The sequence below is a fragment of the Silene latifolia genome, chromosome 5, assembly GCF_048544455.1.
Source record: "Silene latifolia isolate original U9 population chromosome 5, ASM4854445v1, whole genome shotgun sequence".
Classification (NCBI taxonomy): domain Eukaryota; kingdom Viridiplantae; phylum Streptophyta; class Magnoliopsida; order Caryophyllales; family Caryophyllaceae; genus Silene; species Silene latifolia.
In genome coordinates, this window is record NC_133530.1 from 84,791,607 (window position 1) to 84,816,133 (window position 24,527).

The 24,527-nt window shown below is 38.3% G+C and overlaps 1 non-coding gene across 1 annotated transcript; it reads right to left on the bottom strand.

The window, feature by feature from the left end:
• Window positions 1–23,913: 23,913 nt before the first annotated feature.
• Window positions 23,914–24,020, bottom strand: LOC141658075 (small nucleolar RNA R71). Its single transcript, XR_012548984.1, has one exon. It is a non-coding gene; the product is annotated as a small nucleolar RNA R71 (small nucleolar RNA).
• Window positions 24,021–24,527: the final 507 nt, after the last annotated feature.

A 24,527-nucleotide genomic window follows, 5' to 3' on the forward strand; every position in this document is an offset into this window, starting at 1 on the left:
ATTTGATGATTGTGCCGAAAACTGAGCCTTAATCCCTTTGACCGATTCGATGTCGACCAATTGAGTGATTGGTCACCGCAATTTGACCCGCACTGCCGCAGTGGTCAGGGGTTGCGGGTAAAAATTCGGTTGGATGAAATTTTGAATGAATTAGATAATCGGCCTTTTTCTTGTTTTAGGCCATTTATTATATCTTTATTCCACATGTGTAGTTAGTTGAATTTAAGTAGCTTCTTATATTGTAGAAACGGTCCTAGATTCCCTGAAGCCTTTAACATGGTTAATATTTTTAGAATTGGAATTTAGTTTTGAATACTTATTGAGGACACTGTTGGATTGTTTGCTGAATAGACATTTATATAGCCTTTCACATGATAGAATGTTAGAATTTATGTTGGTAAGTAGGACTCTTTGCCCTCTTATGGTTAAGTGGGTGTCTTACTTGACTTGTGTGGTGAGTCTTGTGTGGTGTGGGCTAAAGTATTCAAGCTGGGACTAGCTGGGACTAGGTCCTAGGTGAGTATTTCGGCCTTCATCATAGATAGGTCTTTATAGTCTTTGACGAGTATATGTTCACTGCTTGATAGCCTTTGTGTTCCTGACTAGTGGATTTATATCCAAGTTGGGGCATGACCTCGATTATTTAGTTTGATAGTAAGTGGTCAGCTTAAGTACTAGCCAACCCTTTGGTGGACTCCTTAGGGTACTCACTTTGTTTTAGAAAAATTGTGGGTCTTGGGTGCGGTGGTGTGTATCCGCATGTCTAGGTCTGCGCAGATTTTAGGCTAGGGTTGTGTTGTCTCTTGGCCATGTTTTATTAATATTAACCGCTGAGCCAAGATACCGGTTCGATTACCTTCCCTACCTCGTGGTATAGACTTGAGTTACAAAGTGACTATTGACGGGACTAAGAACTTATGCCTGTCTTTGATATATTGCCCTTTCTTGTTTGATGATTCTATGAATCATAGAAGGTGAGATGCAAGCCGGCTATGGTTGATAGAGTTTGGATTACAATTTGTTAAATGTTTCACATGATAGTTTAAATTGGTCAATTTAGTATTCATATGTTATAATACTTGGAAATTAGATTAATTAGCATATTGTTTACTTGTTTTACTACATGTTACATTAATTATGACGATTCGTGGCTGGGAGGACTCGAAGTTACTCCCCACTGAATTGTGGCTTTCGTGTTTGTATAAAATGTGATTGACAGGTTGTTGATGCTTTGTTGGGGTCACAGACGAGCTAGTGAGCATAAGGAACCTTGGACCTAGTTTGGCTATTCTTTTAGTAAACCTTTGGTATTTTGGTTTTGTATATAATTTGAAGGGACATATGTCTCCCTTTTCTATTTTGGTTTGTATCCTTATATTTCCGCGTCTTTAGTTATGTATGTAAATTAGTTCGTTAGCATTGCAGGTTTTGGCACCGCCTCTTGGAATGTTGGAAATGTTGTGATTGGTTTAGAAAATTTTTTGAAATTATAGGTTTTGTCTAGTTGAACCAATTACAAACATATCCTGTCAGTTTTTCTGTAGAGTTTACGTCTTTAATTAAGGCTAAAATTAAGGGTGTCACAAATTATATCAATAGGGACCATCAAAGAACAAGTAATAAACTGTAAAGTTAAACTTATTATATGTCTCAAAACCAAATCCAAAGTATAAAGAGATGTAAACCAACTACAGCTGAAAAAGTATCAAAAGATTCAAGACAACGGAAGCTAAGACTCTAAGTGATGACACTCCCTTCCTCAATCCCGCAACTATCATAAATCGTCACCTGTCAATCAACTGCTCACCATCCCCGAATGGATCACCACAGTCTTGTAAAACATAAACGGGGTCAGTTCACTGCATAATCAAGATAAGAAATCACAAATACAACCAATACAGTCCAATCAAATTGCAGAACCATCCTCCAAACTCTATTAGTAACCAGTAACCGACTACACACCTAGGTGTGTAGCCCTGCCAGATTACCTATCGCAACAGGTAATCCTCCCGCCAGTGGGGGACTGCAGTCTTGTCCACCTAATCCCCGCTCATCGCAACGAGCGAATAACTCATGTCCATTAATAAGCACGTCCCCTTGTGACGAGAATCATAAGGGGCGAATCAATGGCGTGAAGCCATTTCCAAACATGACTCCACTCAACCGAGGGCGCACCTCGCGAACCATAAACAAACAAACAACCAAGTCAATCATCCAAAAATCACAAATTCAATAGCAATACTAATCATTCCAATACATCAATCATTATCGTCTTAATTCAATTAAACATGCAACTGAGTAGGAAAACTCTACCTTATGCAATCCAAGCACACACAAGCAATCAATGGCAATTCTCCAGGACACCGTCACCTACACACAACACTCACATACTATCACTATAAACCATTCCCCCAAATTAACCCAAATTAGGGTTTGCACAAAGTCTAACAATAACAATGATAAACTGATTAGGAATACTAGAGACTTACTAACACAAACAACGTGAAAAACGAAATCCAAAAGCTCAAAATCGATCACCCTTGGCTTAGGAAATGATTAAGATGATTAGAGGAGTTTAAAACGTCGTTAGGTTTTATAAAATAATGATTTAGAAACTGATTAATTAAAAACTGCTCCACACGCTATTTATATTCTCTAATCATTTTAATCAAAACCCCGAAAATTAACGTGTTAGACCGGGTACTCGATCGAGTAACTTACGTACTCGGCCGAGTACGCCCTACTCGGCCGAGTAACAACAAGATCGGTCGAGTTCCAACGCATCAGAACCCGAACTTAGGACACTAGACACCCTACTCGGTCGAGTAAACCCTATTCGACAGAGTAACCCATGGTCAAAAACCTGTGGTATTACACCCTTGACATTGTTACTCTTATAACGCTTAGTTCCTTTCTTTAACTTCCTAACTATTGCATTCACTCCCCCTAAAAGAGAACTTCGTCCCGAAGTTCAACGCTCAAACACATGGTTATACTCATAAGCTACTTACGAACATCTAACAAAGAGCAAAATTATGGTACCACGTAATAGGTTACGTATTCTAGTAGAACTCAATTACTATACTCATGTCACGCATATATCGCGTAAAATATATCACATGATCGTACATGTATATGTGTCTATTTTCACTCCATGTAAGTATTCCGTCTATAATCATCACAAGATTCGTTGATGTAACGAGCAATTATCATGAAATTCACAATGTCACTCACTATAAAGTCATTTGAACCATGACATGTCAGATACGATTATCTCATGCCTTTGTTGTCCATTTAGTTATGTCACATTGCTATTGATTATTTAGATACACTTTGAATAATGATATTTTAGGCATTAACAACAACATCTCAAGGAATAATAACACACTAAGTCCTATGGTTAAACGTAAATACTTCACGAAAGTCAATCATATAAACTCTTATCGTGTCCATCCAATCACAAAGGGATCATTATGGTCGCTAAACATGGGTATCTACTCAATACTTGGTCGAAAACATGCAAAATGGGAACAAACGGGTCACTCGGTCGAGTGGAAAGGGCCACTCGGTTGAGTGAATGGGGCACTCGGCCGAGTAGTGTTGGGCAGCCTCGAGCTTAAGGAAATGTCTTGGTCTCTAATTTTCCACCTAGTTCATCATATAAATGCAAATAAATCCATTGGTGACTACTACACCATTGTCTATCTCAAAGCAAACACATATTGGCCTTATGTCCAAGATTACATAACAAGAAATAAATTGTTCAGGTCTCATGTGAGGTAAATGTCAAGCTAGTCTGACTCAAAACAATCAAATATAATCAGAGGCCTTCCTTCTCTTACCAAATATCTTTGCCCACTAGATTAAGGCTCCTTCTTTGTTCATTGGCGATTCCTCCCTTCCAGTGCTACAATACTCGCTCCTTGTCTCCACCGAAGTGTCTGTTGCCGCATCCTCAACTACCACATTAGCATAGCCGCCATCATGATCCATAGGTCCCGATGTCAAACTCGACGCTCCTACTCCACTCCCACTTCCTAGTAAACACTGCCTCCACCTCCTTAGTAAGCACCACTTCCACTTCCTTGATAATCATCGCCAAAGAAACTCCGGTGGCATAGTGAGGTCCCGCCCAAAGACCAAGCAAGTGTCCTTTATTGTGAGGGATTCTAGTACCCAATCCGATGGTTGGATACCATAAGATTTGAAGACCCTCGAAGTATTCCCATCCCCGGACCAAAAGATAGGACGTTGAGTGAGTTTCACACCTTGGTTGTAGGTAAACTCATGCATGTCTCTTAGAACTAGGGAGTGGTTCACCCAATCGATAAGGTCCACTGTAGGGTATTGGTGATCATAAGCCGGTTGGGGTTGGGTATATTCCCCGGTATGTGATGGCATGTGTAACACCCGCGAATTTCCCATCTTTACCATTTATAATTTAATTAACCGTTGTATTATTTTATTTATATTTTGAATTATTTAATTTCATTAATTTCATTTTTTAAACATAAATTTTTTAAAAGTTATATTTTTATAAGCTTGTTTATATAAAAATATTAATATTCAGTCGGCCAGTAATAATAGTGAAAATAATAATAATAATTTTCGTCTTGAATTATAGTAGATTTAAGACGTATTTCTGTCTAGCAAGAGACCATCACATTTCAATTTTAAACCTAGATTATTTCGGACCAACCCGATTTCGACAACACAACAGACTCACCTACTCTTTTACACTCTAACTAAAATAATCCTATTATTATTATTATTATTATTATTATTATTATTATTATTATTATTATTATTATTATTATTATTATTATTATTATTATTATTATTATTATTATTATTATTATTATTATTATTATTATTATTATTATTATTATTATTATTATTATTATTATTATTATTATTATTATTATTATTATTATTATTATTATTATTATTATTATTATTATTATTATTATTATTATTATTATTATTATTATTATTATTATTATTATTATTATTAATATTAATATTATTACTATTATTACTATTATTACTATTATTACTATTATTACTATTATTATTATTATTATTATTATTATTATTATTATTATTATTATTATTATTATTATTATTATTATTATTATTATTATTATTATTATTATTATTATTATTATTATTATTATTATTATTATTATTATTATTATTATACTCCTTGACCCGTCCCCATTTCCCCTTCTTTTTCAATGTATCAGCAGCAAAGCAACCTCAACAACATACAGTAAACAACATTCATATAAACACCATTTTTTTTACTCGACATTCAACCCGAGATTTCTCAATCGTTTCTCAACCAAATCGAGTGATTCTCGCGCCATTTTCTTCCTCTCTTCATCCTCTACCTTCCTATGTAAGAAAGCCACTACCTTTCTCCTCATGTCACCTCTGCTGCCCAATTTCAGTTTCGTGTTTTTTCCCCTTAACCCGTGTTCTTTGTGTTTAGGTGCTAGATTTGACGACCCGGAGTAGTTCTGCGTCGAAATCGTGTTCATGGTAGAGCAAATAAGGTAACGGTGATAGGTTACTCGACAAAACGTCGAAATTCCGTCTTATGTGTTGTTTTATGTGTTCTTTTTCTGATAAAGTTTGGTTCTTTACATTTTCTCATTTGTATAATAAATTTTCGTCTCACAGTGGTGTTGGATTGGGACAGTTTTGAGTCCCGATCGCTGTCTTGAGCTCCATTTACTTGAGCTCTGTTAATGGCTCAAAATGACAGGTAAATTGGCCTGTTTTCACAGTTACCCTGGGTTGTTGTTCATATTTTATTTGTTCTATATTTCCGTCGCAAATTAATGTTTGAAACAGACTGGTTTGAGGCGGCATATTACTTTGCTTTAGACCGGCTTTTGGTGGCTGGTTAGGTGGTTGTTTGAGACTGTGTTGGGGCGTAGGAATGAATGCTATTAGGACTGTTTTTAGTCGTGAAATGGTACCTTGTTGGAACGGGTTTTGGTGCATAAAAATAAAGGTTTTGAGACGAATTTTGAGACGATTACAGGTTGAGTTAGGGGACGGGTTGTTTGCATTGCTGGGACTGTTTTGGCGTGTTTTAAGTAGTTATAATAGTCGATACATATATACTGTTTGGGACTCGTCTTCTAACCGTGGAAAGGTTGTCGAACTCGATTTTGGGACCGTTTTGAGTCAATTTGCAGCTGTGTTTGGCGGGGGAAGGGTTAAGCAGGCGGGTTGTGGTGGCTAAGTTGGGTGGTTACGGTGGCTGAGTTGGGTGGTCGATTAGGTGAGTAAAAGTATTTGTTTGGGCGAGGTATGAGACCGTTAGGTCTTTGGACTCGTGAAATACTTGGGGCCCGGACAGAGTACTCGTGGCACAGGCGGTGATTTGTTGCTTGGCCGGCCGCGCGATCTGCTGGCTTGGGCAAAGGCTTTGGCTGGGGTTTGGGTTGTGACTAAGGCTGGCTAGTTGTAGTCCTAGTCACAGGTTCAGGTATGGCGATTTTGAGCCATGGTCTAGCCTCGTGTGGGAGGTTTTGTTGTGTCGATTTTAATCCGTATTTAATTTATTTGAATTTCCCTCTCGTGTTTTATATAACTTAATTCGTTAAATATCGTTCATTCATATGTTTTTCTCACATTAATCATCAACGCGGAATTTATTATTTATTCAAGTCAAAATTTGATGAAATGTCTTATTTACCTATAATATGAATTTTTAATCCGTTCATTCTCATTTATTTATCGTATCTCAAATACGAGTGAATTATTCTACTAGTTTAATTAATTTGAGTCATTTATAATTGAATGCTTGTTTTGATTATTATAAATGGTTCATTTCCAATTGTTTACATTTTTATTCAAGTGAGAAATATTGAAGAAATGGGTTACCTATTCATGTTTATGAATATAATTTGGCATGAAATGTCTTATTTGGATTATCATCGGTTCATTACATGTAGTAGTCTCTTTCCAAGTTGATTCGCATCGCTTGGTTGAGTCGTATTCTTGATAATGCCTTTATGCAATACCGTATTGATTGACTTATCTTTACGCCTCTTTCGGACCGTTCTACCGATTGTGGGTTTTGCTCATATTTTTCCGCCTCTTTCGGACTGTTCTGCCAATTGTGGGTTCTCGACTTCCGTTCTGTCCATCGAGTCTTGGATGCGGACTGTTCTGCCGCATGTCGAATCGGGAACCGTTCTGTCCCGAGAGTCTGGCCAGATTTAGACTAGGACTGAGTCTTGGGAGTACCATTGTCGTCCTACCAGAGGAATTATATTTTGATATATGAGTAGTAAAGGTCTTGCTTGGTTATAGATATTGGTATTTGTCTTTCAAGGCAAGCGTTATGCCTTGTGTTTTTTGTCTTGGTCCTATCGGATACTAGGGGTGAGCTATAAGCCCTGTAGTTGCGATATGATCGTCGGGATTGATGTTCCCATCCGTTCTTATGGTGAGATACAAGCCATAAGTATGAATGTGACATTAGTAGCCACGTCCCGTGCAATGTCTGCTAAGTGGTTTTCCAAGTAATGGCTACAGTTTCTATTCTTATAATTTGCATTGGTTGATCCGTTACTTAAAGGCTTCACATGATTCGGATTCTAATCTCATATCTATGTTGTATTCCCTAGAAATGCGTGCCTTTTGTATAAATGACCGTATTCTTGTCTTTCATATTATTTAATTGTCTCATATGAGTAGTTTAATCGTTATCATGCTAATGTTGATCTATCTTGTTCTATCTCATTAAATTGCCATGTTTAAATATAAACTTGATATTCATATCTTTTGGAAGTATCTTACATGATTTACCTGTTTTAGTTCTTTGTTATGTTCATTTAGACAATTTGTGGCTGGGAGAATCTTGAGTTACTCCCCACTGACTGTGGCGTTCATGTTTACATGAATGACAGGTACTAGTTGGTGCATTTATGGGGTGAAGACATGTGTGAGCTAGCGAGCACCTTAGACTAGTAGTTGGTTTATTAGGATTGCTTAGATTCATCTTTTATTGTATCGTCATTCGAGGGATATATTTTTCCTCACCTTGACTATTACGTTTGTATAATTTAAACTTTATTTCCGCATTCTTTATTTATGTTTTGGATTTTAATGAACCCGCGCTTTAAATTTTAAAAGTTTCAAAAATTGCCCAATTTCCGCTTGAATTTTTTAGTTATGTTTTCCGATTTATCGCGGGGTGTCATAGTTGGTATCAGAGCCTATACTACTCCCGACGCACACACGTGTACCCCAAATTTAAATTTGAACTTGACCTTAAATAATAGATGAGAGATGGGTAGACTTAAGGACCTAAGGTGGTAGTCTGTAGTGTGTTTGCTCTTTGTTAGGTTCCAACATGTTTGTTATTTGTCAATTGGTTCTTATACCCTTGGATCGACAAACCATGAGCTTAACCATGTTACGATCAAGACTTGATGCCTATTGCTGGAAATTGAAGAATGCTTCTACTTCCTCGAAGACATTCCTTGTTCTTGTGTATCTTGCCTTGTTCTTTTACTTCCTGATGCTTATCTTTCTTCTAAACTCACTTTTGTTTTACCTTGGAAGCCACTCTTGTACCCTCCCAACTTGTCCTTTGTTCCTTGCTTATCCTCCCTTGACGCCTTTTAGATAGTTCTCTTTCTTTTGTGGGATGTTAATCTTGGTTAGATAATTTGGCCTTGTGGAGTTTGTTTGTGGTTGACCCGTAACCCTGGTTTTGAGAGGTTGTGATGTTAGAAAGACTTAGGTAGTATGGTGAGACCTACTTGGTGATTCGTATACCTAGTTCCGTGATTAAGTGAGTATAATTCATCGGTGGATTCTGTGTGTTAAGTGTGAGTTGCCTATGTTACTAAGGTTATGGAACTTGGCCTTGTTGTTTATACTTAGAAGTTTGAGTTAGGCTTGGGGTTAGCATAGTCGGTATACTTTTGTGAGTGTTGTGATGATTACATAAGAACCATGTTAGGCGAGAGTTGTTACTAGTTTTGGAATCTCATTTGAGTTTTCACTTTGTGGTAATGAGGATTAGTAGCCAGAGTTCTTGATATGTAATTATAAGCTGGGATCGATAGATGTTGAGCTCAGATGAGTTAGATATTTTGGGTGGTTGTCTCGTAATTTGGAGAATGTCACTATCTATGCTTTAGGTTTCGAGAGTATAACAAGATATCTTTGGGATGATAAAATGTGCAAAAGAACTTTTGAATTTGGATTTTTATTGAGGGTTTTACCGTTTTGAGAAACTCATAGTTGACACTAGTTGGATATGATATAGCTTTGTTAGAAGCTTTGACCTTGATCTCGTGGAGGTTGTTTGTAGTTGTTTGAGGATTTGAAGTGGTGAAATCACACTTATAGTGAAGTACCTTGTTTCATGGTATAGCTTAGGATGAAGTAACGTAAGTGTTTTGAGGAAATCCTTGGGAGTGATGTGGTTATGAGTTTTGTTGTGAGGAAGTTTTGGGAACCGCTTAGGATGATGTTGTTATTTGAGATTTGAGTATCTGGCGTTTCCTTGTTGTCTAATCTCCCTTTTTCTTTGACCATAAGCGTTACCGTTCATATCTCTCTTCCTCGCTTCGTGGTGCTCCTCCTTTAAGTTTGATACTCGTAATCTATGAAACCCTATCTTTGACATCCTTGTTGACCTTACTTCAACTCTTACCCTTAGGAAGTTCATCAATGCTCTTTTGTTGGTTAAGTTTGGATTCTCTTAGCGTACTTTGTATTTTTGATGTCTAAGTTACTTTTCAATTTGTACAATTTCTAAACATTTTAAGCTACCACTTTTGGTTCGTTGTTAAACATTTATGTTACTTTACAAAACTTTACCTATTTTAAAGGTTTGAAAATGAAAATTTGACCTAGTTCCCTTTTTTTGTTCTTTGAATATAGACTTCTTTATCATGATCTTTGATTGCTAAACTCGAGATTGCTTTAATTTTGCTCAATTTCTAACTAACTTTGATCTATTTATGATTTTTTTGTCAAAGTTTAAAGTTATATTTTCAAGAACTTGACTCCTTTTAGAGTTTAAAAATGACACTTTTATTTTTATTGTGGCTTTTGCAAAATAAAATTTAAGTGGATTATCATTTTCAATTGGTTTTAACGTTGATGGAATGTTAAGGCTCGTTATTAAAGGCGTTTAATAACTTGCCCTACGCTTATCGGCGGATGATTTTGTTTTAAATTTGCCTTTGACTTGGAAAGTTAGTGTTCTTGTGTGTACGACAAGAGCAATTTTGTTCCATGAGAGAGACTTATACTTTTGAAAATTCTTCGTAAATGCTTTTGAAAGTATTTCGACTTTGAATTTCTGCAAATGATTTGATATTTGACCTTGTCTTTGATTTGGAATGTGATGTTCCTGAATGCGCAACGAGAACACTTCCGTTCCTTTGACGAGAATCGGGTGCTGTTGAAAAAATTCTACTTGAAACTTTTGAAAGAATTTTAATTCTCGCAAAGAGTAACCTTTTAATGCTTTAGTTACCGATTTCAGAAAGTCCAGCTTTATCTTTATAACTTTTCATTTTCTACCTTCAAGTTTCGAGGACGAAACATTTTAAAAGATGGGGTGATTGTAACACCCGCGAATTTCCCATTTTTAGCATTTATAATTTAATTAACCGTTGTATTATTTTATTTATATTTTTAATTATTTAATTTCATTAATTTCATTTTTTAAACATAAATTTTATAAAAGTTATATTTTTATCAGCTTGTTTATATAAAAATATTAAAATATTCAGTCGGCCAGTAATAATAGTGAAAATAATAATAATAATTTCCGTCTTGAGTTATAGTAGATTTAAGACGTATTTCTGTCTAGCAAGAGACCCTCACATTTCACTTTTAAACCTAGATTATTTCGGACCAACCCGATTTCGACAACACAACACACTCACCTACTCTTTTACACTCTAACTTAAATAATCCTATTATTATTATTATTATTATTATTATTATTATTATTATTATTATTATTATTATTATTATTATTATTATTATTATTATTATTATTATTATTATTATTATTATTATTATTATTATTATTATTATTATTATTATTATTATTATTATTATTATTATTATTATTATTATTTTTTTTTTTTTTTTTTTTTTTTTTTTTTATTATAAAGGGATGCGCGCAGCTTATTATTATTATTATTATTATTATTATTATTATTATTATTATTATTATTATTATTATTATTATTATTATTATTATTATTATTATTATTATTATAAACGCAAACTTTTATTAATCAATCAAAAGTTTACAGGAAATTGGTGGGTAGCCGAGATACAATCTAGGCGCCCACCCCCTTAGCAATAGCAAAGCTAAGTCTAGTGAAAATAAAAGCAGCAGCGCGCGCTCCGGCATCCTGAGACAGAGAATATTTCTGAATCCGCTTGAGCAGTGCAATGGCATCCGCCTCCAACTCCCCCACAGAGGAGAAAGAAAAAGGTAAGAAACCATAGCCGGTCGCCGAACATAAGCCCTGGTACTTGGCGCATTTGCGCCGAGTAGCATCAACCACCACACATCCGGGTACGAAATCAGACATCCCAGACTGAGTCAAAGGGGAAGATCCGGTCAGGTCCACACACACATCCCGGCCCCTATCCCAAGAGTAAAGCAACAAATATGCAGGGCGCAAGGATCGGTCATGCGCATCAATCAGACCAATATCGACCTCCTTACCAACAGAGATAGCAGAGCGGAAGCAGATATTGAGAAGGGTGTCACGAACCAGGTTATGTCGATGTTTGATGCCAACAATACCAGCACACGACACAGCATGATCCTCAAAGATATCCCCAGCAAAGACCCGAGAGAAAGCAGAGCACAAACCAGGCACCGAAAACAAAGGAATACCCAACCGATAGCTAAGCACACAACGGTAAGACCTACCGTTCATAGTCTGCCCCAAACCAGAAATAGGGACCGCACGTAGCCAATCAGATGCATGCCCACCCTGCTGGGACCTCCATAACACAACCTGTCGAGGAGTTAGAGAGAAAACTGATTCTGCAGTAGCAACAACCCTCGCGAAATATATGTCTGCCAATTTCTTCATAAGTTTGGGGGCAGCGATCTCACTAGGGTTACGCAACCTCAACAATATACAGTAAACAACATTCATATAAACACCATTTTTTTTACTCGACATTCAACCCGAGATTTCTCAATCGTTTCTCAACCAAATCGAGTGATTCTCGTGCCATTTTCTTCCTCTCTTCATCCTTTACCTTTCTATGTAAGAAAGCCACTACCTTTCTCCTCATGTCACCTCTGCTGCCCAATTTCAGTTTCGTGTTTTTTCCCCTTAACCCGTGTTCTTTGTGTTTAGGTGCTAGCTTTGACGACCAGGTGTAGTTCTGAGTCGGAATCGTGTTCATGGTAGAGTAAATAAGGTAACGGTGATAGGTTACTCGACAAAACGTCGAAATTCCGTCTTATGTGTTGTTTTATGTCTTTTTTTCTGATAAAGTTTGGTTCTTTACATTTTCTCATTTGTATAATAAATTTTCGTCTCACAGTGGTGTTGGATTGGGACCGTTTTGAGTCCCGATCGCTGTCTTGAGCTCCATTTACTTGAGCTCGGTTAATGGCTCAAAATGACGGGTAAATTGGCCTATTTTCACAGTTACCCTGGGTGTCGTTGAGGTGAATTTAGGGGTTGCTGTTCATATTTTATTTGTTCTATATTTCCATCGCAAATTAATGTTTGAAACAGACTGGTTTGAGGCGGCATATTACTTTGCTTCAGACCGGCTTTTGGTGGTTGGTTAAGTGGTTGTTTGAGACTGTGTTGGGGCGTAGGAATGAATGCTATTAGGACTGTTTTTAGTCGTGAAATGGTACCTTGTTGGAACGGGTTTTGGTGCTTAAAAATGCAGGTTTTGAGACGATTACAGGTTGAGTTAGGGGAAGGGTTGTTTGCATTGCTGGGACTGTTTTGGCGCGTTTTAATTAGTTGTAATAGTCGATACATACATACTGTTTGGGACTCTTTCTTCGGAACCGTGGAGAGGTTGTCTGAACTCGATTTTGGGACTGTTTTGAGTCAATTTGCAGGCTGTTTAGCAGCCGTAGGGAAAGGTTTGAGCAGGCGGGTTGTGGTGGCTAAGTTGGGTGGTTACGGTGGCTGAGTTGGGTGGTCGATTAGATGAGTAATAGTGACTGTTTGGGCGAGGGTAGGAGACTGTTTAGGTGCTGGACAGTAAAATACTTGCGGCCTGGACAGAGTACTCGTTGCCTGGGTAGTGATTTGTTGCTTGGCCTGGCCGCGGTCTGCCTGGCTTGGGCAGTCGCGTGGCTGGGGGTTGGGTTGTGACTAAGGCTAGCTAGTTGTAGTCCTAGTCACAGGTTCTGGTATGACGATTTTGAGCCATGGTCTAGCCTCGTGTGGGAGGTTTTGTTGTGTCGATTTTAATCTGTATTTCTCTCGTGTTTTATATAACTTAATTCGTTAAATATCGTTCATTCATATGTTTTTCTCACATTAATCATCAACGCGGAATTTATTATTTATTCAAGCCAAAATTTGATGAAATGTCTTATTTACCTATAATATGAATTTTTAATCCGTTCATTCTCATTTATTTATCGTATCTCTAATACGAGTGAATTATTCTACTAGTTTAATTAATTTGAGTCATTTATAATTGAATGCTTGTTTTGCTTATTATAAATGGTTCATTTCCAATTGTTTACATTTTTATTCAAGTGACAAATATTGAAGAAATGGGTTACCTATTCATGTTTATGAATATAATTTGGCATAAAATGTCTTATTTGGATTATCATCGGTTCATTACATGTAGTAGTCTCTTTCCAAGTTGATTCGCATCGCTTGGTTGAGTCGTATTCTTGATAATGCCTTTATGCTATACCGTATTGTTTGACTTATCTTTACGCCTCTTTCGGACCGTTCTGCCAAATGTGGGTTTAGCTCATATTTTTCCGCCTCTTTCGGACTGTTCTGCCGATTGTGGGTTCTCGACATTCGTTCTGTCGATCGAGTCTTGGATGCGGACTGTTCTGCCGCAAATCGAATCGGGAACCGTTCTGTCCTGAGAGTCTGGCCAGATTTAGACTAGGACTGAGTCTTGGGAGTACCATTGTCGTCCTACCAGAGGAATTATATTTTGATATATGAGTAGTAAAGGTTTTGCTTGGTTATAGATATTGGTATTTGTCTTTCAAGGCAAGAGTTATGCCTTGTGTTGTTTGTCTTGGTCCTATCGGATACTAGGGGTGAGCTATAAGCCCTCTAGTTGCGATATGATCGTCGGGATTGATGTTCCCATCCGTTATTATGGTGAGATGCAAGCCATAAGTATGAATGTGACATTAGTAGCCACGTCCCGTGCAATGTCTGGTAAGTGGTTTTCCAAGTAATGGCTACAGTTTCTATTCTTATAATTTGCATTGGTTGATCCCTTACTTAAATGCTTCACATGATTCGGATTCTAATCTCATATCTATGTTGTATTCCCTAGAAATGCGTGCCTTTTGTATAAATGACCGTATTCTTGTCTTTCATATTATTTAATTCTCATATGAGTAGTTTAATCGTTATCATGCTAATGTTGATCTATCTTGTTCTATCTCATTAAATTGCCATGTTTAAATATAAACTTGATATTCATATCTTTTGTAAGTATCTTACATGATTTACCTGTTTTAGTTCTTTGTTATGTTCATTTCGACAATTTGTGGCTGGGAGAACCTTTAGTTACTCCCCACTGACTGTGGCGTTCATGTTTACATGAATGACAGGTACTAGTTGGTTCATTTATGGGGTGAAAACATGTGTGAGCTAGCGAGCACCTTGGACTAGTAGTTGGTTTATTAGGATTGCTTAGACTCACCTTTTATTGTATCATCATTCGAGGGATATATTTTCCCTCACCTTGACTATCACGTTTGTATAATTTAAACTTTATTTTCGCATTCTTTATTTATGTTTTGGATTTTAATGAACCCGCGCTTTAAATTTTAAAAGTTTCAAAAATTGCCCAATTTCCGCTTGAATTTATAAGTTATATTTTCCGCTTTATCGCGGGGTGTCACAGCATATGCATAGAATGCCTAAGAGGGTCACGAAGTGGCGAAGGTACGTGCATGTAGGAAGATGACGGGGCATATGTATAATGCCTAGGGCGATCGTGGGGTGGTGAAGGCATGGACACATATGAGGGTGATGGATCATGCATCGAGTGATAAGGGACCCCATGGGGCATTGTCGTAGTATTAGCCCGTTCTACTTCTTCAGCGCTAAAGGCGTAGGTGAGCTCAGCCGGAATGAGATAATATTGGGCCGGAGGACGAGGGGGTGTCATCTCGGGTAGGTGGGAGGTCTCGAGCAATCTTCCGGGTGCGGGAAGATTCATGTATAAGTTCGTGTTCTCTTTCGAAGAGTATCCATCCTTATCCTTCCTATCCACAAGCCAAAAACATGTTCTTCATATAGGCGATGTCAAAGTATGGCACCCCTACACTCATAGGCCTATCAATCTCCCCCGGTTCGTAACCCAAAAGGCTATTGGCTAATCTAGTCACTAGGGCACCACAATCAAAAGAGCACTTGCCGGATTTGGTCATCCTCTCAAATGCTAGGCTCACCATGGTCACGGGGCTAAAGTAGAAGCGTCTCTCATAACATGGGTTGAGGTAGGAGCTTAAAAGTAACACTTCCTTGGAGTTTAGTTTGCTAGGATATTTCCTCCCATAAAGGATATTGGTCATAAGGGCGAAAGAAAACTTTCAAAATGGGGTGTTCCACATCGTTTATTTTCATTGCACTCACATCGGTATGTTGGTTACCCGTATAAAGATCAATGTATTTTGTGGCCTTCATATCCTTTTCTACCTTGTCATAGGTAAAGATAGTCCTTTTTCCTACACCTAAACGTTCCGCAAAGACATCACTAGATAGGTTGAAGAATGTGTTCTTGATTCGGAAACTCACGGAATGGTCCCTCTTATTCTAGGCAAAAGAGCTCAAGAACTCGAGGGTGAGGTTGCGTTAGATTATTTACGCCAAATTATATAGCCCCTCCATGCCAAGGACACTAAAAATGTCATGTACTTGTACTTCAATTCCCAAGGTTTCCAAGGCACTCTCCGACATACACCTAGTGGCACTTATATGCCTTTGGGCATAGGCTAGGAAGATATTTTTCTGCGGTTCACTTTCAAATTCTATTCTCGGATATCTCGTAAGGGTAGTGGCGGGTGGTGCCTCCGGTAGGTTTAGGGTTGACGGTTGTTCCTTCCACGGTTGCTTCTTGTGTTCCTTGACATGCTAGAAAATGAAACCACTCAACAAGATATGGAATAGGAAAGGTAAGAATCAAGGCCAACTTTGGATATGAATGGAAAATTTTCCCCAACTTCTTTAATTGATAAGTCGCAAATTAGAAGAAATTTTAGTATAGATCCCTTTGTACTTCAAACAAACCAAAATTTTCTCATGTTACAAATTTTCCGAAAATTGAAATTCTTGTAAAATTATGCAATGATTTAAATTTTAATTAGAGACAATGAAAGACAAAATGATCAAGTTTTTGACATGACTACACCAATTGTGGAGCATAGAAACCGAACATTCTATACACTTAGGCTATACTTCGAAAATTTTGGTGGAAATTTGAAAACAATTTACCCATTTTAAGACAACATGTTACTCTACTTATCAAAGGTTAAATTTTTGTAGCACAATTAGTCCAAGATTATAGCCTTATAATGCCATTAAACCATGTTGAGAACTTAAAATAAATTTTTATCAAAGCTTAAAATAAATTTTCACATAACTAATACATGAATTGTTGAGAACTTGGTTAAAATTTTAAGACGAAAGTTTTTGACTTAAACAATTTTGTAGCAATGCTCGTAAAATTATAGCCTTATAATGCCATTAAACCATGTTTAAGATGTATAAATCACACTTTGGTCATATTCATAGTAAATTTCAAAAATTTGGGCAAGATTTTGAGATGAAATTTCCATTTTAAGACAATAAATAGTTTCATCAACAAACAAAGTAGTCTTTTAGCACAATTAAACCAAGTTTTACACATGAAAAATCAAAATTTGGGCATGAACAACATATATTTCAAAATTTTAAGACGAAGTTTTAAGACGAAATTTTCACATACAACAAAAGATCCAACATTGACAACAAAGGTTAGGCCCTTGTTATCCAACTAAACCCAACAACAACACAAGAAAATCAAATTAAGGCTCGCTACTAAGCATTTTCGTGCACATGTCGGTACCAGGACACGCCCAGACAATCACCATTACACAATCAAATTAAGGCTTACTACTAAGAAAATCAAATCATATGAATGATATACGATTACACAATCACAATGTTGATACCGGGACACGCCCAGACATATTCATAACCACCGATGATAGGAACACGCCCAAGACACAACTCCTCACACAAAGGTACTGGGACACGCCCAGACGTACCGGGTCTGGAGGCCAACCGGATGCCCTGCCAAAACGTTGTGTCCCAACCACACGAGTCCCTCCGTAATCAAGTCATTAATGTGCACATCCCTCTTGGAGTGGGAAGCTCCAAGAGGTGAGTCAAGCTTAAGACGGTCTCTCAACCGTCTTACATCTCCTCAACAACAACTATCACCACCAACAAGTTCCAACTATCACATGTATCACTAAATGCACCACAATATGCCAATATGCCTATTTCACATTGAATATGCATACCTTCTACCAATTGTGCCTTTTCTCATATACCATGAACGTCAATCATACTACCCATGTATGCCAACAACTACATGTTATAATGCAAATCCAACAACATAAGAGACTCATCGAGATTCCTCAACATTACTATGTGATGCAATACCAATCATAAGATGAAAATGATACAAATGACACACAAATATACACACACATTATTGAAACCAGGTAGGATTAACCTACCTTTTAGAAATCTTCATATGCTACTCGAATCCGACCCGATTCCGTCTCATGAAACCGTCTCGTCCTATACAAACCACACAATATTATCACAAATACATCCTACACTATTATTATACACTACAAAACCCCCTTATTATCACCCATTAATTATCCATAATACATATCCTAATTACTAATTAATTACTCAAGACAAAACCCCCCAAAAGTTAGGGTTTAAACTAATTAAAGAGGGGTAGATCTTAACTTACAAAGTAAGAGGAAGGAAGGAAGAGGATGAACAATCCACCAAATCAAGCTTGAACCCCATGAGAGTGTGTTTGTGAGGTTTTAGAGAGAAGTGAGAGAGTTTAGAGTAAGAAGTGTAACACCCCCATACTCCAAGTGCCTTACCAGGACCACTCAGGTATAAGGATGCTACCATCTCGGTTACCCGAGGCATGATATTCATAAGACAATGACGAAACAACTTAATTAATATAACTTAGTGAAAAGTACAACTGAATCCAAATCCCAAAATACGGGTACAAGTTCTCAAAACCAACTGTCTACTGAAATACTGAAATGTCATAAAAACTAATAAGACTACAGCGGAAGACTTCTATCGTCAGACGGTGGCACCTCCCAGCTATCCAAGTACTCAACTCAAACCTGCTCAATTACTGCTCACCATCCCCGAATGGATCACCGCAGGTTTTACAAAACAACAACCGGGTTCAGTACTAATCACACAACTCAATATATATATATATCAACAATAAGATAAACATGATGTGACTTAATCACACACACACAACCACACCAATTCCAATCATCTCAATCACCGACCGTCCACCCTTTGGACACCGCCATGGGGGACCGCACCGCACCCACCAAATCCCCGCTCCACATAGTGAGCAATAACCCCGTCCATTAATGTGCACATCCCTTCGTGGCGGGTTCCACAGAAGGCGAAACTAGGGCGTGAAGCCACTCCCGCAAGTGACCCCACTCAGCCGAGGACACGCCTCGAGAACCATAGACAACAATCACAATCACAATCACAATCACAACCGTCACAATACAATTACTATATCAAACAATCAATCTCAACACATCAACAATCATCCCATTATGGGACTAATATGCGAGTAGGAAATCCTACCTAGAAAGCATAACAATCGACGGTCTCAACAAATTGTATCAAAAAGCCTCTTCTACAAATCCTCCTCCTATCATACATACACATAATCACTACCAATCATTATCTACAACAAAACCCCCAATTCCCCATATTAGGGTTTAAACAATCTTAACCAAAAGCTATAAAAATGGTACGTAGGACTTACCCTTGACACAAGGATCACAATGATACAAAGAACGATGAAATCCGACCTCTCAAGCTCCGGGATTTGTCAACAACACGGATGAATGCGAAGAACGTAACTTGAATCTCCCTTTTAATGTTATTAGGTTTGTAAAGGTGTATTATGAAAGTGACGGAAAGATTTATATATTAATCCATGTTATTAACAAAACCCGTCGAATTATCACCCAAAACCTAGCTACTCGATCGAGTACCCGAGGTACTCGATCGAGTACCCCCTTACTCTATCGAGTACCTAAGGCTACTCGATAGAGTAACCCCTTACTCTATCGAGTACCTAAGGCTACTTGATAGAGTACCCCCTTACTCTATCGAGTACCTAAGGCTACTTGATAGAGTACCCTACAGGTCAGAAACTTTTCTAAAACGCAACTTACCCTTACTCGACAGAGTAAGGCCTACTCGATCGAGTACCCCAAGACTTATAAATACGGAGTATTACAGTCTTCCCTCCTTAAAAAGAACTTCGTCCCCGAAGTTCAACCCATACTCTAAAAACAACCATACTAACTCGACCAAGACACAACAACATAACTAAGAACTCAAAAACTCGACCAAACATAAAACATGAACTCTTCACACCCACTCCACCAACTATGTTTACTTCCTTAACATGACTCACGATATCGTATCCGCCACATATATATCTCTCACGACACCAACTTCATACATAACCAACCACCATCCACTAACACTGCTAGCTCCATAATATCATCCACTATCAAATCCAAAATCAAGACACTCATAGACATCAAACGGAATGTTACATTCTACCACCCTTAAAAGGAACTTCGTCCTCGAAGTTTACTCACACTCATAACCTCATCATCCAACTGTCAACACTAGTGAAATATTCTCACACTCCTAAACATCACGCTACTACAAGCACGGCCATGGCCTTTTAACAACATCAACCACAATATATACAACTCTACTTCGAATTATACTAAGACATGCACAATCATCAAATTTTCTTTTATCGCATCCTACTCCTCTTGAGATAAATGTTACGTCCTCGTAACTCACTAATACTATATCCTTAGTTATATCTTCTCATTATTTTCATCACCATCACATGTCATAGATAACCGCCTATAAACCCAACACTCACCATTCCTATATCCAAGACTCCCATACATAAACATTTCTCATACCTCAACTCATTTGGCATACCACCTAACCTATACCATAAAACTCGTAGCAAAATCACCATACCAACTCTTCATTATTACTGCAAAACAACATACCTCTCTATGTAAGGCACTTATCTCCCAGAAGCATAACTCACGATCCACACTCGTTACGTACACGCACACTAGATCCTCAAGTTCTTTCTTCCATTACCGCAAAACTCATACACAACTGAACATGACACTAATTCCCAATACCCTACACTCACTGTCTCAACAAAAGATTATGAACCACCTGCATCTTTTGGGTCATTACCACACATGTTCTACGACTCACTTGCCATTACCATGTCTACTGAAACCTTAACTAGAACAAGATCATAATTATTGTAACAACCTCTCACAACCGTGTCCCATTAACAGAATGTCACTATACCATGACAACAACGAAAACATATACAACTCTCTTTATATTAAACTCTACCCTCCTTCTCAAACGGAAACTTGTAAGAAACATCAGCAAACAAAACAACAGTCTATTTGTCCAAACTGAAACTCACAGGAAACAACAACAAATAAAACAACAATCTATGTATGACTGGTATGTATTTTCGAAACTCGAATCATAATCATCCCGCTTACTCCACCACAACCGGTGACGGCATCGCAACTGATATACGATTAATTTACTTCTAATTCCCTCTTTCTTTTATGCATACCGACTCATAACGAGTCGGTTTCGGGTGTTTTTCCTTGCATTTTGTGCCCAACGCCCGTACTTGTTACCTTGTGCATCCTTTTGTAGGAAACGACCCAAGTATGGAGAATTTGGGGCAAGAAAGGCACCCCATTGCCTTTACATGAAGAAGAGGTGAAGAAATGGTGAAGAGTGTGTTTTGCCGGCAGACCGGCAGCCGGTCTAGCCACCGGCAAAACACACCCCAGAGAATCATTTAAGGTTTTGAAGAAAAGTTGAGGAATGTGCTTTGCTTGGCGGGCGGCAACCGGCCCACCGGTAAAGCACAGCAAGTGGAATTAATTGAAGAAATGGGTGAAAAACAAGCTTGACCTCGCTGCCGGTAGGAGCACCGGCAGCCGGTCAACCGACATTACGCACCATAAAGAAGTAGAAGAAGTCCTGAAGAAGGTGTTTTGCCGGCAGGCCGGCAACCGGCCCACCGGCAAAACACAGATGCCAGACATTTTAAATCTTTGCACGGTTTTGCCGGTAGGAGCACCGGCTGCCGGTGCACCGGCAAAACGCAGCAGACGGGATTTGGGCTTTTCTTCCTCTTTTCTTCCTAATCTTGTACAAGCCTATAAATACCCCCTCTTAAACCCTTTTGTACACACAACCCTAGATCCAGAATAATTACCCTTTCAAGCTTAAAACTTTGTTAATCTCTTTGTTAATCTTTCCTTAATTAGAGAAATTCTTCAATCAATTAGTGATTGAATTTGGGTTTGTAAGAAGATTGAAGGATTTCCTTCTTTATTATTTCTATCCAAATTCCTCTTTCACTATTTTGTTGGTATTAATTCTCTCCCTATTTTCATTTGTTTACATTTTGTTCTTCTTTTATGTTTGTTTGATTGTTTATGTTAAAATTGTTGTTGTTGTTTGTTTGTTGTTGTTATTTTCATCATTGTTCATCTTCTCATTGTTCATCTTTCCTTTGTTTCTCTTTCATTTGTTCATCCTTGGGTAGTTGTCCTCAAAGACTTAATCTTTGAGTTGATTTGGTTAAAGATTGTGTCTTTTAGTTTAATCAACCTTGTTATTAGATTAAATCATCTTTCCTTACACCTATTGTTAGATTGTTGCATGTTTAGTAGTAAATTTCATCTTCCCACCATGTTTGTGACCAAAGTTCCCATCTTTATTGTTTATTTTGCAATTAGGACCATGACTAGTGAGTAGTCCTCCACTAGGGCTCGGTTTGACCCAACATGAGTAATTTCACTAATTGAATTTCATAAAGGCTAATTATTTGGGGGAATTGGTGAGGGTAGGTTAGAGGAATGACTTGGTTTATGGGTTGACTTTTGGGTAGTGTTGACTTACGACCCTTGACCACCAACGAGAGTTGGTTAGGTTGTGATTTGGATACCCGAGATTTGACCCTATTGTTGACCTTGGTTGAGACCGAAAGGGAGAACCGGGGTAGGACACTTCTAATCTAGCGTTTGAAATCGACCCTCGAGAGAGGGAGTGGGATGACCCGGGAATTGATGGGGCTTAATGACCTTAGCAATAACCGGACTACCTTGGGAAAATGCATGTTTTTGGGGTAGTTGGGTATTGGGTTAAGGATTCCGACCTTCGAACCCGAGAGGGGGGTTGGTGGGTAGTACTAGTGTCCTATTTCGAACCCGAGAGGGGGGTCTTAGGCGAATTAGAGTCGTCACCTCCTCACCTAACTACCCTTGTGATTAGCTAAGAGATTTGATTGTGTGGAATTACGAATTGTTTGGGGAGAACCGAGTCTTAGGTTTTTAATCATTTGAATTACATCCATTTAGTTTATCTTGCTTTTTCTCCTATTTCTTTATTTAGTTGTTTTACCTTGTTGTTGGTAGTTCTAGTATAACCTTCTCCCATTATTGTCGACTTAGCTAAACCATAGAGTTAAAACGATTAGTAGTCTTCCTAGCTCCTTGTGGGATCGACCCTTAATAGTGTACAACGATAAAATCGTGCACTTGCGAGGTATAGCTTGATACCATCAAGTTTTTGGCGCCGTTGCCGGGGAGTTTGGCTAGATATTAATTGTTTTCGTTCTTGTTTAGACTAAGTCTTTTGTTTCTAATCCCTCTCTTGAGTGTGTAGGATTTCTTGCATGGTTAGGAGAGCTCGAAGAGGTCAACCAATACGTCCGATTGACCACGAGATCGAAGCAACCGCGAGAAGACTAAATTCGCTCCGTAGAAGAGGGCTTATAGAAACACCGATTCCTCAAGAAAATCCAGTAATTGAGAACCTTCAAGAAGAACCACGGGTCTTTGAAACTTTCGAAAATCCTTTTGCAACACCGGAAACGGAAGTAACAATGGCCGCGGTTCCTATGAGAGATAACTTGGCTCCGAAAAAGGTGGTGAATCCGAGTATTGTGAAGCCACCTATTCAAGCCAACAATTTTGATGTGAAAGCCACCTTGCTACAACTTGTCCAAGGGAACCAATTCGGAGGGGGAGCCACCGAAAACCCCAACGAGCATCTCAACGAGTTCTTGGATAGTTGTGACATGTTCAAGGCCAATGGAGTCACGGAAGATGTCGTACGCCTTAGGCTTTTCCCTTACTCTTTGAGGGGAAGTGCCAAGGAATGGCTTAAAAGTTGTGAACCCGACTCTCTACGGACTTGGGACGATGTCTCTAAGGCTTTTCTCAACAAGTATTTCCCACCCCAACGAACCGCAAGAATCAAGAGTGAGCTCCAAGGGTTCACCCAACAAGAAGATGAGACCCTCTATGAAGCATGGGAGAGGTACAAGGGCCTCCAAAGGCTATGTCCTCACCACGGTATTGGGGATGATGAGCTCATCAACAATTTCTATGAAGGGTTAAACAATGAGATGAAGATGAACCTTGATTCCGGCTCGGGGAAGGGAGCTTTGGATAAGATAGACCACAAGACGGCGAAAGAGCTTATTGAAGAAATGGCTTCTCGTACCTTTCATTGGAACAATGATAGGCACAAAAGGAAAGGAAAGTCAACGGTCGAATCGGCCAACAATGTGGAAGTGAAGGAGATGATAGAAGAGCTTAAGCAACAAGTTGCTTTGATGAGCTCAAGCAAAACATCTAGCAATTCTTCTATGAGGAACCAAGTCTATAATTGTGAGCTTTGTGGAGACCAAGGACACCCACCCAATGAGTGTCCTTTGGTGGTTGGAGATGGCAATTGTATGGAGCAAGTGAACGGGATATGGGAGTCTAGTCCGGCCAAGCAAGCATTTAACAACAACCAATATCACCCTGGATTGAGAGCCCACCCAAACTTCTCTTATGGCTCTCAAAATGTCCAAAACCC